Raw genomic sequence first — 14,683 nt, forward strand, 5'->3', positions numbered from 1 at the left:
ATTTGTTTCACCATCTTGGATTCCCATGCAAGCAGTGCCCCATGCACGCGAGCCGCCCTATCCTTCATTTTTTTTCTTTGCTGCAAGCACCCCGGGACTGTCGCCACTGCTCCTCACCAGCCGCCATCACCGCTCCAGCCATGTGGGCACTTGCACCAGCCACCGTGACGGCGGCACCTTCTGGATGCCGCCGGACCACCGCCACGACTTCTCTCTCCATCTTGCCGCCGGTGGTGGGAGCTCCCTTTGAGGATGATATTCGGGTGGAGAAGGAGCTGTGGAGAAGATGAAGTTTGGGCTTGGGCTTGAGTTGGGGCACTAGGCCCAATTTTGTGATGGAGATAGGTTTTGGGTTGGTGTTTTGTATTGGGCTAGCCCATGAAGACTTTGGGCTCAGATTTGAGTTGCAGCCCAGACCTAATTTTGTGTTTAGTTTTGGATTCGGGCTTGGGCTTGTGGATTGGGTTTTCTTTATGTTGGACGTGGGCTTGGGCTCAAGGGTATGGGGTTTATGATATTATCTCTATTATTATTATTATTATTATTATTGTTACTTATTATCATTGTTACTGTTATTATTATTATTGTTGTTATTATGATTGTTACTGTTATTATTATCATTATTATTATTACTATTATTATTATTGTTGTTATTATTATTATTATTATTAACTATTATTATCATTGTTATTATTATTATTGTTATTATTATTATTATTATAGTTTATTATTATTATTATGGTTACTATTATTATTATTATTGTTAATTATTATTATCATTTTTATCATTTCACGCAATCACCATCTATTTATTATTATTATTATCATCATTAACCCAAACTTTCAAAAATCTCATTATTATTATTATTATTACCTCAACTTTCAAAATCTATTTATTATTATTATTACTATCATTAATTCAAACTTTCAAAACCTTATTATTATTATTACTATCATTAATCCAAACTTTCAAAACCCTATTATTATTATTACTAACCCAAACTTTCAAAAATCTCATTATTATTATTATTATTAACTCAACTTTCAAAGTCTATTTATTATTATTATTATTCTCATTAACCCAAACTTTCAAAAATCTCATTATTATTATTATTATTAACTCAACTTTCAAAGTCTATTTATTATTATTATTATTATCATTAATCCAAACTTCCAAAAATCTCATTATTATTATTATTATTATTATTATTAACTCAACTTTCAAAGTCTATTTATTATTATTATTATCATTAATCCAAACTTCCAAAAATCTCATTATTATTATTATTATTAACTCAACTTTCAAAGTCTATTTATTATTATTATTATCATCATTAATCCAAACTTTCAAAAATCTCATTATTATTATTATTATTAACTCAACTTTCAACATCTATTTATTATTATTATTATCATCATTAATCCAAACTTTCAAAAATCTCATTATTATTGTTATTATTACCTCAACTTTCAAAAATCTCATTATTATTATTATTATTGACTCAACTTTCAAAACCTTATTATTATTATTATTATTATTAATTCAAACTTTCAAAACCTTATTATTATTATTAATTCAAACTTTCTAACTTCCAATTTCCAAGCCCAATTTATAAAAATTCAACCTTCAAATAATATTTCAAAATTCCGATCTTTAAAATTCAATTCCAATTTCCGAAAATTCTCATACTCACTTTAATCTATTTAATTATTATTATTTTATGTATTATAAAATTCCACTTTAAACAATTCTTTAAAATTTCCGACTTTCAAATTTAATTTCTAATTCCAAAATTCCAATATTCACATTAATCTATTTAATTATTATTATTTTGATTATTTATTTCAAAACTCCATTTTAAATTAAATTCTCTAAAACTTCTGATTTCCGTATTAAATTCCTAATCCAAAAAATTCTCATGTTCCCACTAAATTATTTGATCATTAGTATTTTATTTATTTATTTATTTCAAAACTCCGTTTTAAATCAAATTCTTTAAAATCGCTGATTTCCAAATTAAATTCCTAATCCCGAAAATTCTCATATTCTCATTAATTTATTTAATCATTAGTATTTTATTTCCCTTTTAAATCAATTCTTTAAAACTTCAAATTTACAAATTAAATTCCTAATCTTGAAAATTCTCATATTCACATTAATTTAATCACTAATAGTTTGTTTATTTATCTTAAAATTCTATTTTAAACAATTCTTGAAACTTTCTGACTTCTAAATCTAATTTCCAATTTCAAAAATTCCAACATTCCCATTCATTTATTTAATCATTATTTTCGTCCTTATTATTATTAGTCCATTTATTTATTTCAAAATTCCATTTTTAAACATTTTTTTTGAATCCCAATTTTCGAACTTAATTTCCGATTTCTAAAATTCTAATTTCCTTCAAGTTTGACATCCTAAAATTCCAACTCTTAAATTTAATTCTCAAGACTCCAATCTTCAAATAATTTTCGAGACTCCAATTTCCAAATAAATCTCAAAAACCCAGTTTTTCTCTCGAATAGTTTTAATTCCACTCCGATTTTTAAATAATGTTCTATTTCTTTTGATTTTTACACAAGCAAAAATGATGAATCTTCATGATTCCGAAATAATGGGATTCGTGAGATTAATTCATGCAATATAAATCGGGCTTTGGCGGGGGCCCGACATATGCGATTTCCTTATGATGGATTGATTGTTTGTTTGATTTAATTGCCATGCATGATCGATTTTATTTGTTCTATGACATGCTTCGAAATTATTCCTTAATTGTACGCTAACCTCACTTCTTGATAGCGCTTTATGGATCACTGTCCAGGTACGCGTCCACACCCGCTTGGGTCATTTTTTGTATGCATGTTTAGATTCCCACATGTACACGATCACTCTGAGTATTCATTGATTCCCTCATCAATTGCCATTGACTGTTTCATTTTATTAGTAGAGACCCGACTTTAGGGACTTAGAGGGGTGCTATGGTATTTTACCGTACCTTTCCCGATAAGTAACCTGACCCTCGAGCCCGATCCGGTTTTTCGTAGATCACCTTTTCCAAAATAAGGAGTCGCACTTAGGGTTTTTCTTTCTTATTTTGTTTACCCTTTAAAAATAAAACAAAAATAAGTGGCGACTCCAAGTCATTTTTAATCAACAAATCAATTTTTCAAATAAAAATCAAGCTCGTCATCGAGTGGGAAACGCATTGAGCCGAAAATGCGGGGTCCACAGTGAGTTAAAATAAGTAAAATGAGTTTAACGCAATAAAACTTGAAACATAATGTATTAGATTCATTAATGAGTCTACTAATTTTTAATAAAAATAATTTAAAACTTAAATAATGATCCAATCAACACAAAAAAATTATGAATAAAAATTGGTATAAAATGATTCTATTGTTATATATATATATATATATAAAATTATTATTTTTAAAATTTTTTTAACCAAATAAATAAGTTTCGAATTAAACAAGACTCAATGTATTGGATTTATTAACAAATTTATTAATTTTTAAAACTCAAATAATAAACTATTTAATACCGGAAATTTATGAATAAAAATTGGTTTGTAATGCCTTTATTTTTTTTCCTTGCATATAGATTTTCTCACTGTAAAAATGAACTTCAAATCAAGTGGCACTCTATATTGAATTTATTAATGAATTTAAAAATCATTTAAAATAATTTGAAACTAAAAAAAAGGCCATAATCATTAAAAAAATAATAAATCAAAATTGATATATTATGAGTCAAGACTTTGTTGTTTATTCTATACCCATAATTGAGAAAACAAAGGCTATGCTTAGTTAAGAAAAACACCCAAAATGGGGGGTGAATTGAGTTTTTCAAATCTTTTCAATCACAACAAATTTAAACAAAATATAAGCAGAGTAAAGAGATAGAGTTTAGAGAATTCAAACTCGGGTTTATAGTGGTTTGACACTTTCTTGCCTACGTCCACTCTCCTCAACCTCCTAACCGAGTGAGGGTTCCACTAACTTGAAGCTTCAACCAATCTTCCAATCTTCTTACACTTGGATTTCAGCTCCAATGGGCTCTTACACAACCTCTTCAAGATTCAACCCTCTTGAAGGCTTTAACACTCAGATTGTTACAAAATATAATCACTCAACTTAGCTTAAGGATGACTCAAATACAAGACTAAGCTAGAATGACAAACAAGAGCGCACTAAAGGATATGCAAGTGGTGATTTAATGCACTATGAAAGAAATGAGAGCTTTTTGATCAAGAACAGGTAGGTAGGCTTTGAATGCAAGTGTTCTCTTGTCAATAAATGAAGTGAAGCTCTCAATTTATAGGTTTCTAAGCTCGAGAGTCAAAAACAGCAAAAGGTAACCTCGTCCGGTCGAGTTAGGGTTGACCGATTCACTAGCTGTTGGAACATTTAATGTATGACAGGTTACCGTTGCCTCAACTAGACCTCGACCGGACCTTGACCGGTCCCCGACCGGTAAGAGAATCACCTTGACCGGGAAGAGAAGGCTACTGGGAGAGAGAGAAGGTTTTTGACCTTCCTCGACCAGTTGACCGGTTGGCCATAGCCTCGACTGGTTGAGCCTTTTTGGCCCCGAAAACCTATTTTTTTTTATTCCTTTCTTTTCTAACACTTAGGCAAGGTCTTTAGGTAAATTATTAAGCCAATTATAAAACATTTTGCCTAAGGTACATTAGTTAAAAACTCGGGTTTTAATGAAATCGACGTTTTAAAGAATAAACCGAGTTTTCTAAGATGCATGAAACGTATGAAAATCCTAAGTGCACTCATGTATTTAGCTTACATTAGTTTCCTATGATCACAAGTCTTCCAAGCGTCTCGATCTTGTATCCATTTGGTCCTTTGATGAATTTTCGAGTTTATACCTGAGATTCTTAAACATTAAACCAATTAGTCACTTAACCATGGTTTGTTATCATCAAAACCCGATTAGGAGAACTCTTGGGCTAACAATCTCCCTTTTTTTATGATGACAAACCTTGGTTATTTAGGAGCAAAAAAAATCTCCCCCTCAAATCAATCATGGATCAATCAAATGATTTTTAATAGGAAGCAATGTAAAACACGTAAAATGAACAGTGGATCATAAAAATATCATATCATATATATATGGAAACCTCAGATGTACAATAATATAGATATGACAATGATAACAACGACATGCATGAGGGTTTCCTAGATCCTATAAATTTCTCCCCCTTTGGCAACATAAAAAAGAAACGGAGGGGGAGGTCTAGATAGTCTCAAGGCTGAGGGGGGGAGAAGGAAACACAGAGCGAAGGTAAGCCATCATCTCCTCATGCTGACTCGCTTGACGACTCTTAATACAATCAATGCGCTGCTGGAGATGATCGAATGTAGTCTGCTGTTGATCCATACGCTCCTCTATGCGCTCAAATCGTTGCTGGAAGTGATCAAACCGAGAAGTGACTCTAGTTTGATACTAATCCAGGTGCTTCTCCATAGAGTAGAAGCGAGAATCATGGACTAAGGCAAGCTCCTCCATACGAGTCCTAAGAGAGCTGATCTGAGTGGAGACATCCATCCAAGGCGCATGATCAGGAGCGTGAGGTGCCTGAAATGGTATCTCGGTAAATGATGGATGTGATGATAGTCCTATTGTGAAAGATGACTCAATTATCATAGGCTCTGAGAAGGTAGCCTCAACATGAATGCCCTCTGATTAAGGTGGAAGCGGAATGTCAAGCTCGGGCCCTCTCTACTCAAAGTCCCTTTGAGGGTCCAACCCATCCTCCATCTCTCTAATCTCGGCCTCCTCCTCTACTCCGGGATGTATATGATCCTGTTCCTGGGCCTGTCGCTCGACTTTCCTAACCCAAGAGCCATCGGGTGCCTTCTCGAACTTCATGCGCCCCAAAGACTGCTCATCATACGTGTCATAGCTGGTGGAGGTCTCGAAATCCGTCTCTCTACTCAAGTCGACCCCAGCATCCTTGAAAACTCGGGTAAGGAAGCGGCCATAAGGGAGTACTCATGTCGTGCTCTTAACGCAGGAGATCATATGCATCATCATCAGGTATCCCACGTGAATCCGTCTCCTAGTGAGGATCGAGTCCACAATAAAAGCCTCGAGGTAGGAGACCTCGTCTCGATGTCCTCCATGTGACAAGAGAATAGAGCAGATCATGTGGTGAAGGATTTGGCTGGTCATGGTCAGGTTGTGAGCAGATGGTTTGCCCATCCCTCGGGGATCGGCGAGTCCGCACAACCTCTGAACAACCTTTCTAGGCTTAAATCCCGGCACAGTGGACCACGCTTTGGCCTCATACACTCGGAGTCCAATCGAAGGGATGTCGAGAATGTAGTAGATACTCTCGGGACTCAATCTGATCTCAACTCCCCTCACAGTGGACAATACGGGTCCTCCAAGCCAGTAGGTCGCCCGGGAATAAAAAGCCCGCTCCAGAGTTGGGAAGATCGGCTCATAAATCATCACTACTGGCAGCCATCCCATCCGTCTGAATAGTCTCTCAAACCCGAAGTGCTGAAGTTGGGAGAAATTGACACTTCTCCCTAGGACGACTTTCCTCTGGGCAAATTTTTGCTTGTAATGCTGATAGTCTTCATTCGAACCGAAGAATGTCGTGTCATACCTCGCCTTTCGGCGAGCCTCTGTCTGCTCGGGCTGAGATGGCTCAGCAGGGCGCTTGCCCTGAGCCCTGGAGGTGTCCGTCTCTCGCCTTGGTGCCATCAATGAACGGAAAGGAGAAGAAGAAGTCCAAAAAGAGAGAATGAAATGAAATGAGAATGAGCAATCACAAACCTGAAGCCCTAGGCGCACGGAGAAGAAACTGAAACAACCTTGAGGCGCACGGTGCAGAGAGAAGACGCTCCCAAAAGCTGAAACCCTGGGTTTCAAATCAAAGCCCTAGCTCAAATCCGTCCCAAAAACAAGTCCAAGCCTTCAATCAGGCCAAAATCCAACCTAAAATGGCCTCTGAAAGCAGGTATGTGAAAGGGCGGCAAGCTCTGGAGGAGAAAATGTGAGAAAATGAAGCGCGGAGGAGGGAGGGGGGGGGGGGGGGGCCTTTTTAAATTCCCAGCCCTGACGAACCGGTCGACCGCCTGGTCAACGGTTAATTTTCCAAATTTTTGTTGTTTTTTCTTGTCTCGTGATCCTCCCTCTGCCATTTTCAGTTGAAATCCCCAATTTTTTATGTCCAATGCCATGAGAATTTTGATTTTTGGTCAAAATTTAACCTCTTTCCTAGGATTATTTCTATATGATGCATATGATATGAATTTCACGCAATCATAGGGTACATTCAAGTGTAATATCAATAAGAATTCATCAAGCAATCATTTGATCATAAAGAAATCACCCATAGTTGTCTTCTAATATCAACAAATTGCTTTTCACTTAGAGGTTTTGTAAAAATATCGGCAAGTTGATCTTTTGTGCTTACAAATTCAAGTGTAATGTCACCCTTTTGTGCATGGTCTCTAAGAAAATGATGTCTTATCTCTATATGCTTAGTTCTAGAGTGTTGTATCAGATTTTTTTAAATATTTATGGCACTAGTGTTATCACATTTTATAGGAACATGCTCAAAAATCAAATTGAAATCACTAAGTGTTTGTTTCATCCAAAGGATTTGTGCACAACATAAACCGGTTGCTATGTATTTGGCTTTCGCCGTAGACAAAGCTACCGAATTTTGCTTCTTACTATGCAATGAAACAAGTGAGTGTCCTAGGAAATGACAAGTGCCACTAGTGCTTTTCCTCTCAACTTTACAACCGGCAAAGTCGGCATCCGAGTATCCAATTAATTCAAAGTTATCATCCTTAGGATACCATAGGCCTATGTCCATAGTCCCTTTTAAATATCTAAGAATTTGTTTTACAGCACTTAAATGAGATTTCTTAGGACAAGATTGAAATCTAGCACACAAGCATACACTATACATGATGTCGGGTCTACTAGCGGTCAAATATAGTAAAGAACCTATCATGCCTCTATACATAGTTGAGTTGACGGGCTTACCTTTCTCATCCATGTCAAGCTTGATGGATGAACTCATTGGAGTCTTCATTGTTTTGGCTTCCTCCATATTGAACCTTTTGAGGAGATCTCTTATATACTTTGCTTGATTGATGAAGGTTCTTTTCTTTAGTTGCTTGATTTGAAATCCAGGGAAGAAGTTAAGTTCTCCCATCATGCTCATTTCGAACTCACTATGCATGCATTTAGAGAATTCTTCATAAAGAGAGACATTAGTAGCTCCAAAAATGATATCATCAACGTATATTTGTACTAAGAGCATGTCATTTTCTTTGGTTTTTATGAAAAGAGTTGTGTCAATTTTTCCCATTTTAAAACCCTTTTTCAAAAGAAATTTACTCAATCTTTCATACCATGCTCTAGGTGCTTGTTTCAAACCATAAAGTGCCTTTTTAAGTCTAAAAACATGATTAGGAAAGTTAAAACTTTGAAAACCGGGTGGTTGTTCAACATATACCTCTTCATTTATAAAGTCATTTAAGAAGACACTTTTTACATCCATTTGATATAAAACAAAGTCTTTAAAACATGTAAAGGCAAGTAGCATCCTAATGGCTTCCAATCTAGCTACGAGAGCAAAGGTTTCTTCATAATCTATCACTTATTCTTGATTAAAACCTTGAGCTACCAATCTTGCTTTGTTCCTTATAATTATGCCATTTTCATCCATTTTGTTTCTAAAGACCCATCTAGTTCCAATAACACTTTGATTTTGAGGTCTTGACATTAAATCTCATACTTCACTTCTTTCAAACTGGTTTAACTCTTCTTGCATGCCAATCATCCAATTTTCATCAACTAGAGCATATTTTATATTTTTAGGTTCAATTTGAGAGATAAAAGCAAGATTATTGCAAATATTTCTAAGGGATGATCTAGTTCTTACCCCATTAGATGGATTACCTATAATTTGATATTGTGGGTGGTTGATGACAAACTTCTAATCTTTAGGGAGGTCTTGACTTAATTCACCTTACACTTATTGAGGAGGAGGTAGTGCCAAAGGTGATTCTTCTTTCTTGGGATCCTCTACAACTTCTTCTTGTTGCCTTCTATCTTCAATTTGTAATTTTCCCATGGAGGTCTCCAAGCCTAAATCATCATCAAAGCTCTTTCTTTCTTGGAGAGAATTGTTAGATTCATAAAAAATAACTTGGATGGACTCCTCAACTACCATGGTCTTTTGTTAAAAACTCTAAAGGCTTTACTTGAAGTTGAGTAACCAAGAAAAATTCCAACATTCGATTTTGCATCAAATTTTCCAAGATTGTCTTTGGTGTTTAATATAAAGCATTTGCACCCAAAGACTTTGAAATAGCTAATGTTGGGTTTCTTGTTTTTCCAAAGCTCATAGGGAGTTTTCTTAAGAATAGGCCTTAATAAAATTTTATTTAAAACATAACAAGAAGTGTTAACCGCTTCGGCTCAAAAGTATTTTGGTAAATTGTTTTCATTTAGCATGGTTATAGCCATTTCTTGAAGAGTTATAGGAGCCGAAAAGTTGTGGTTAATACCATGCTCATTGCAATAGTCTTCAAAATCAATATTTTCAAATTCTCTCCCATGATCACTTCTTATACAAGTAATTGTAAAATCTTTTTCATTTTGAACTTTGTTGCAAAACTTTGAAAACTCATAAAATGCTTCATTCTTTTGACTTAAAAATAAGACCTAAGTGTATCTAGAGAAGTCATCCACAATAACAAAAGCATAAGATTTTCCTCCAAGGCTTGGTGTCCTAGAGGGACGAAATAAATCCATATGCAACAATTCAAGAGGCCTAGTTGTTGAAATGAAATTTTTGTTTTTAAAAGAGTTTTTTATTTGCTTTCTCATTTGACAAGCTTCACAAACTTTGTCTTTTTGAAAATTTATTTTGGGAAGGCCTCTAACAAGTTCATCTTTGTTGAGTTGGGAAATGAGGTTCATGTTAGCATGTCCCAACCTCCTATGCCACAACCAACTTTGATTATGCATGCTTGAAAAACATCTATCATGACCATCATATTTTGAAATATTTATTGCATAAACATTATCACATCTATGGCCCATGAAGATGGTTTTATCATTTTGAATATCTTTGATAATGCAATGAGATACTTCAAAATTCACTTTAAAACCTTTGTCACAAAGTTGACTTATGCTCAAAAGATTATGTTTTAAACCATCAACTAATAAAACACTTTCAATAAGAGAGGATGTGTCATTACCAATGTTGCCTTGACCAATGATCCTTCCTTTTGAATTGTCTCCAAATGTAACGTATCCTCCATTTTTTTTTGTAAGCAAAGCGAACTTTGATTCATCCTCGGTCATGTGTCTTGAGCATCCACTATCCAAGAACCACTTATCCTTCTTTGATTCCTACAAAATAAAATTTAAGTTGATTTAGGTACCCATATCTTTTTGGGTCCTTGAGGGTTAGTGACCTTGGATTTCTTAACCCAAACCTTTTTAGCTTTAGCATTTGAATTCTTTTGAGAACCATTTCTTAAGGGACATGTACTATTAATGTGTCCTCCTCTTCCACAAAAGTTGCAAGTGGTGGAAGGACTTGCACTTGCGAATTCTTTTACAAAGTAGTTTTTAAAATACTTTTGATTTTTTTATGATTTGAATCCTAGCCCTTGTTTGTCAAAGACACATTTTTGGCTAGCTAAGACCATTTCAAGAGATTTTTGTCCACAAGAGAAAATTGAAAGAGAGGAGGTCAACCATTCATTTTTCTTTTTCAAAATCTCATTTTCACTCCTCAAAATCTCATTTTCTTTTTCAAGATGAGTTTTATATATTTCAACAATTGAAAATTTTTCTTTCACTTCTTCAAGTTCCTTTTCAAGTTCTTTGATAAAACAAAGACTATGAATAATTAAGGAAAATACCCAAAAGGGGGGGTGAATTGGGTTTTTCAAAATCTTTTTCCACACAATAATATATGCACAAAATAAATAAAGGAAATAGATAAAGTTAGAGAATTCAAACTCAGGTTTATAGTGGTTCGACACTCCCTTGCCTACGTCCACTCTCCTCAATCTCCTAACCGAGTGAGGGTTCCACTAACTTGAAGCTTCAATCAAGCTTTCAATCGTCTTACACTTGGATTCCGGCTCCAATGGGCTCTTACACAATCTCTTCAAGATTTGAACCACTTGAAGGCTTTCACACTCAGTTTACACAAGGATGAAACTCTCAACCTAGCTTAAGGAAGGCTCAAGTGCAAGAGAAAGCTAGGATGAATTGCAAGAGTGCACTAAGAATATGCAAGTGATGGTTTAATGCACTAAGAAAGAAAAAAGAGAGCTTTTTGGATCAAGAACAGGTAGGTAGGCTTTGAATGCAATTGTTCTCTTAGTCATAAATGAAGAGGAGCTCTCAATTTATAGGTTTCTAAGCTCGGGAGACAAAAACAACAGAAAATAGCCTCGACCGGACGAGCAAAGGGTCGATCGGATCACTAGCCGTTAGAGCATTTAATGCATGGCAGGTTACCGTTGCCTCGACCGGACCTCGACAAGACAAGGGAAACCGGTCGACCGGTTCCTCAACCGGTTGAGCCGATTGGCCATAGCCTCGACCGGATGAGCCTTTTGGCCTTGAAAACCTATCCTTTTTTATTTCTTTCTTTTCCAATACTTAGGCAAGGTCTTTAGGTGAGTTAATATGCCAATTTTGAATCAATTTTCCTAAGGTATATTTGATAAAACTCGGGTTTTAAAGAAGATCAAGTTTTAAAGAATAAACCGAGTTTTCTAAGATGCATGAAAAGGTATGAACATCCCAAGTGCACTCATGCTATCATCTTACATTCATTTCCTATGATCACAAGTCTTCCAAATGATCTCGATCCCGTATTCGTTTGGTCCTTGATGAATTTTTGAGATTATGCCTAAGATTCTTAATAATTTAAAACAATTAGTCACTTAACCATGGTTTGTTATCATTAAAACCTGATTAGGAGAACCCTTGGGCTAACATTCTTGAATTTTCTTTTTAAGAGAATTATTTTTCAAACTAAGTTTTTCAAAGTCCTCATATAATTCTTCAAAAACATCATGCATATCTTCATCATTAAAGTTAGAGTTTACTTCATCTAGATCATCTATTGTCATGAAGCACATGTTTGTCACTTCCTTCTCATTTTCTTTTTCGGAAGATTCTTCACTTTCATTCCAAGTGGCCATCATTGCCTTTTTCATTCTTCTCTTGGCTTCACTCTTGTAAAGAGGACAATCATATTTGATGTGTCCCGGTTTTTTGCACTTGAAGCATGTCAAATCTCTTTTCTCTTCCCATTTCTCCTTGTCACCATGGGATGAAGATTCATTTTTAGAAGGATCCCTTCTAAAAGTGAATTTTCTTCCTCTAAACCTTTCACCTCTCATGTATTTGTTGAGTTTTCTTGTGATGAGGGTTAGATCACCATCTTCATCACTTAGCTTTTCTTCTTCAACATCTTCTTCTTTCTTGGTTGTAGCTTTGAGGGCTATGTTTTTCTTCTTTTTGTCTTCACCCTCTTGTAGTTTCTTTGTCAAATTGATCTCATATGTCATTAATGACCCTATGAGCTCTTCCATAGGTAGCTTAGTCAAGTCTTTTGCTTATTGAATTGCGGTGACTTTGGTGTGCCACTTTGATGGGAGAGACCTCAATATCTTCATCCCCTTTTCGGATTCCTTGTAGGTTTTTCCCAAAACTTCAAGACCATTGACAATGTCGGTGAACGTAGTAATCATCTCAACAATAGTCTCAATTTCTTTCATTGAAAACAATTCATAGTTATGAACAAGAAAATTGATTTTTGTCTCTTTCACTTGATTAGTTCCTTCATGAGTTATTTCTAGCAACCTCTAAATTTCTTTAGCCGATTTGCATTGACATATTTTATTATATTCATTTCTATCCATAGCACATTGCAAAGTAAAAACAGTTTTAGCATTTAATTGAAAGTTTCTTCTATCAAGCTCATTCCATTCTTGTTTGGGTTTTGGAACCAAAACTCCATCAACTAGTTTAGTGGGAAAAGTTGGGCCCTCTTCAATGACATCTCATACATCTAAATCAGTAGATTGCAAATACCAAGTCATTCTAGTTTTCCAATAGGGATAGTTGGTTCTCGTAAAGAATGAAGCTCTATGTTTTGAAACATTTTCAGCTTGGGATGAGCTTGATGGAATAACCATTTCCTCTTAGACGATTAAGTCTTAAAAAAAAAGAAGTCTAGCTCTAATACCAATTGAGAAAACAAAGACTATGCTTAGTTAAGAAAAACACCCAAAATGGAGGGTGAATTGGGTTTTTCAAATCTTTTCAATCACAACAAATTTAAACAAAATATAAGCAGAGTAAAGAGATAAAGTTTAGAGAATTCAAACTTAGGTTTATAGTGGTTCGGCACTTCCTTGCCTACGTCCACTCTCCTCAACCTCCTAGCTGAGTGAGGGTTCCACTAACTTGAAGCTTCAACTAAGCTTCCAATCTTCTTACACTTGGATTTCGGCTCCAATGGGCTCTTACCCAACCTCTTCAAGATTCAACCCTCTTGAAGGCTTGAACACTCAGATTGTTACAAAATATAATCACTCAACCTAGCTTAAGGATGACTCAAATACAAGACCAAGCTAGGATGACAAACAAGAGTGCACTAAAGGATATGCAAGTGGTGATTTAATGCACTATGAAAGAAATGAGAGCTTTTTGATCAAGAACAGGTAGGTAGGCTTTGAATGCAAGTGTTCTCTTGTCAATAAATGAAGTGGAGCTCTCAATTTATAGGTTTCTAAGCTCGGGAGTCAAAAACAGCAAAAGGTAACCTTGTCTGGTCGAGCTAGGGGTCGACCGGTTCACTAGCTGTTGGAACATTTAATGCATGACAGGTTACCGTTGTTTCAACAGTTCCTCGACCGGTAAGGGAATCACCTTGACCGGGAAAAGAAGGCTACTGGGAGAGAGAGAAGGTTTTTGACCTTCCTCGACCGGTCTTTGACCGGACGACCACAACCGGTCGACTGGTTCCTCAACCGGTTGACTGGTTCCTCAACCGGTTGACCGATTGGCTATAGTCTCAACCGATTGAGCCTTTTTGGCCCCAAAAACCTATTTTTTTTATTCATTTCTTTTTTAACACTTAGACAAGATCTTTAGGTAAATTATTAAGTCAATTATAAAACATTCTACCTAAGGTACATTAGTTAAAAACTCGGGTTTTAATGAAATCGACGTTTTAAAAAATAAACCGAGTTTTCTAAGATGCATGAAACGTATGAAAATCCTAAGTGCACTAATGTATTCAGCTTACATTAGCTTCCTATGATCACAAGTCTTCCAAGCGTCTCGATCTTGTATCCATTTGGTCATTTGATGAATTTTCGAGTTTATACCTGAGATTCTTAAACATTAAACCAATTAGTCACTTAATCATAGTTTGTTATCATCAAAACCCATTTAGGAAAACCCTTGGACTAACAATAATTATATTTTTTGAATTAAATAAATTACAAATTAAGTAAGTCATAATAATTTAAATTTTTAATGAATTTTTTAATTTTTAAGAATAATTTTGAATTCAAAAAACCAATGTAATTAATTACACAACAAATTTTTAATATTTTCCAATATTATATTCATAATTCAGTACTA

Source organism: Vitis vinifera, chromosome 19 (genome assembly GCF_030704535.1).
Source record: "Vitis vinifera cultivar Pinot Noir 40024 chromosome 19, ASM3070453v1".
NCBI lineage: Eukaryota > Viridiplantae > Streptophyta > Magnoliopsida > Vitales > Vitaceae > Vitis > Vitis vinifera.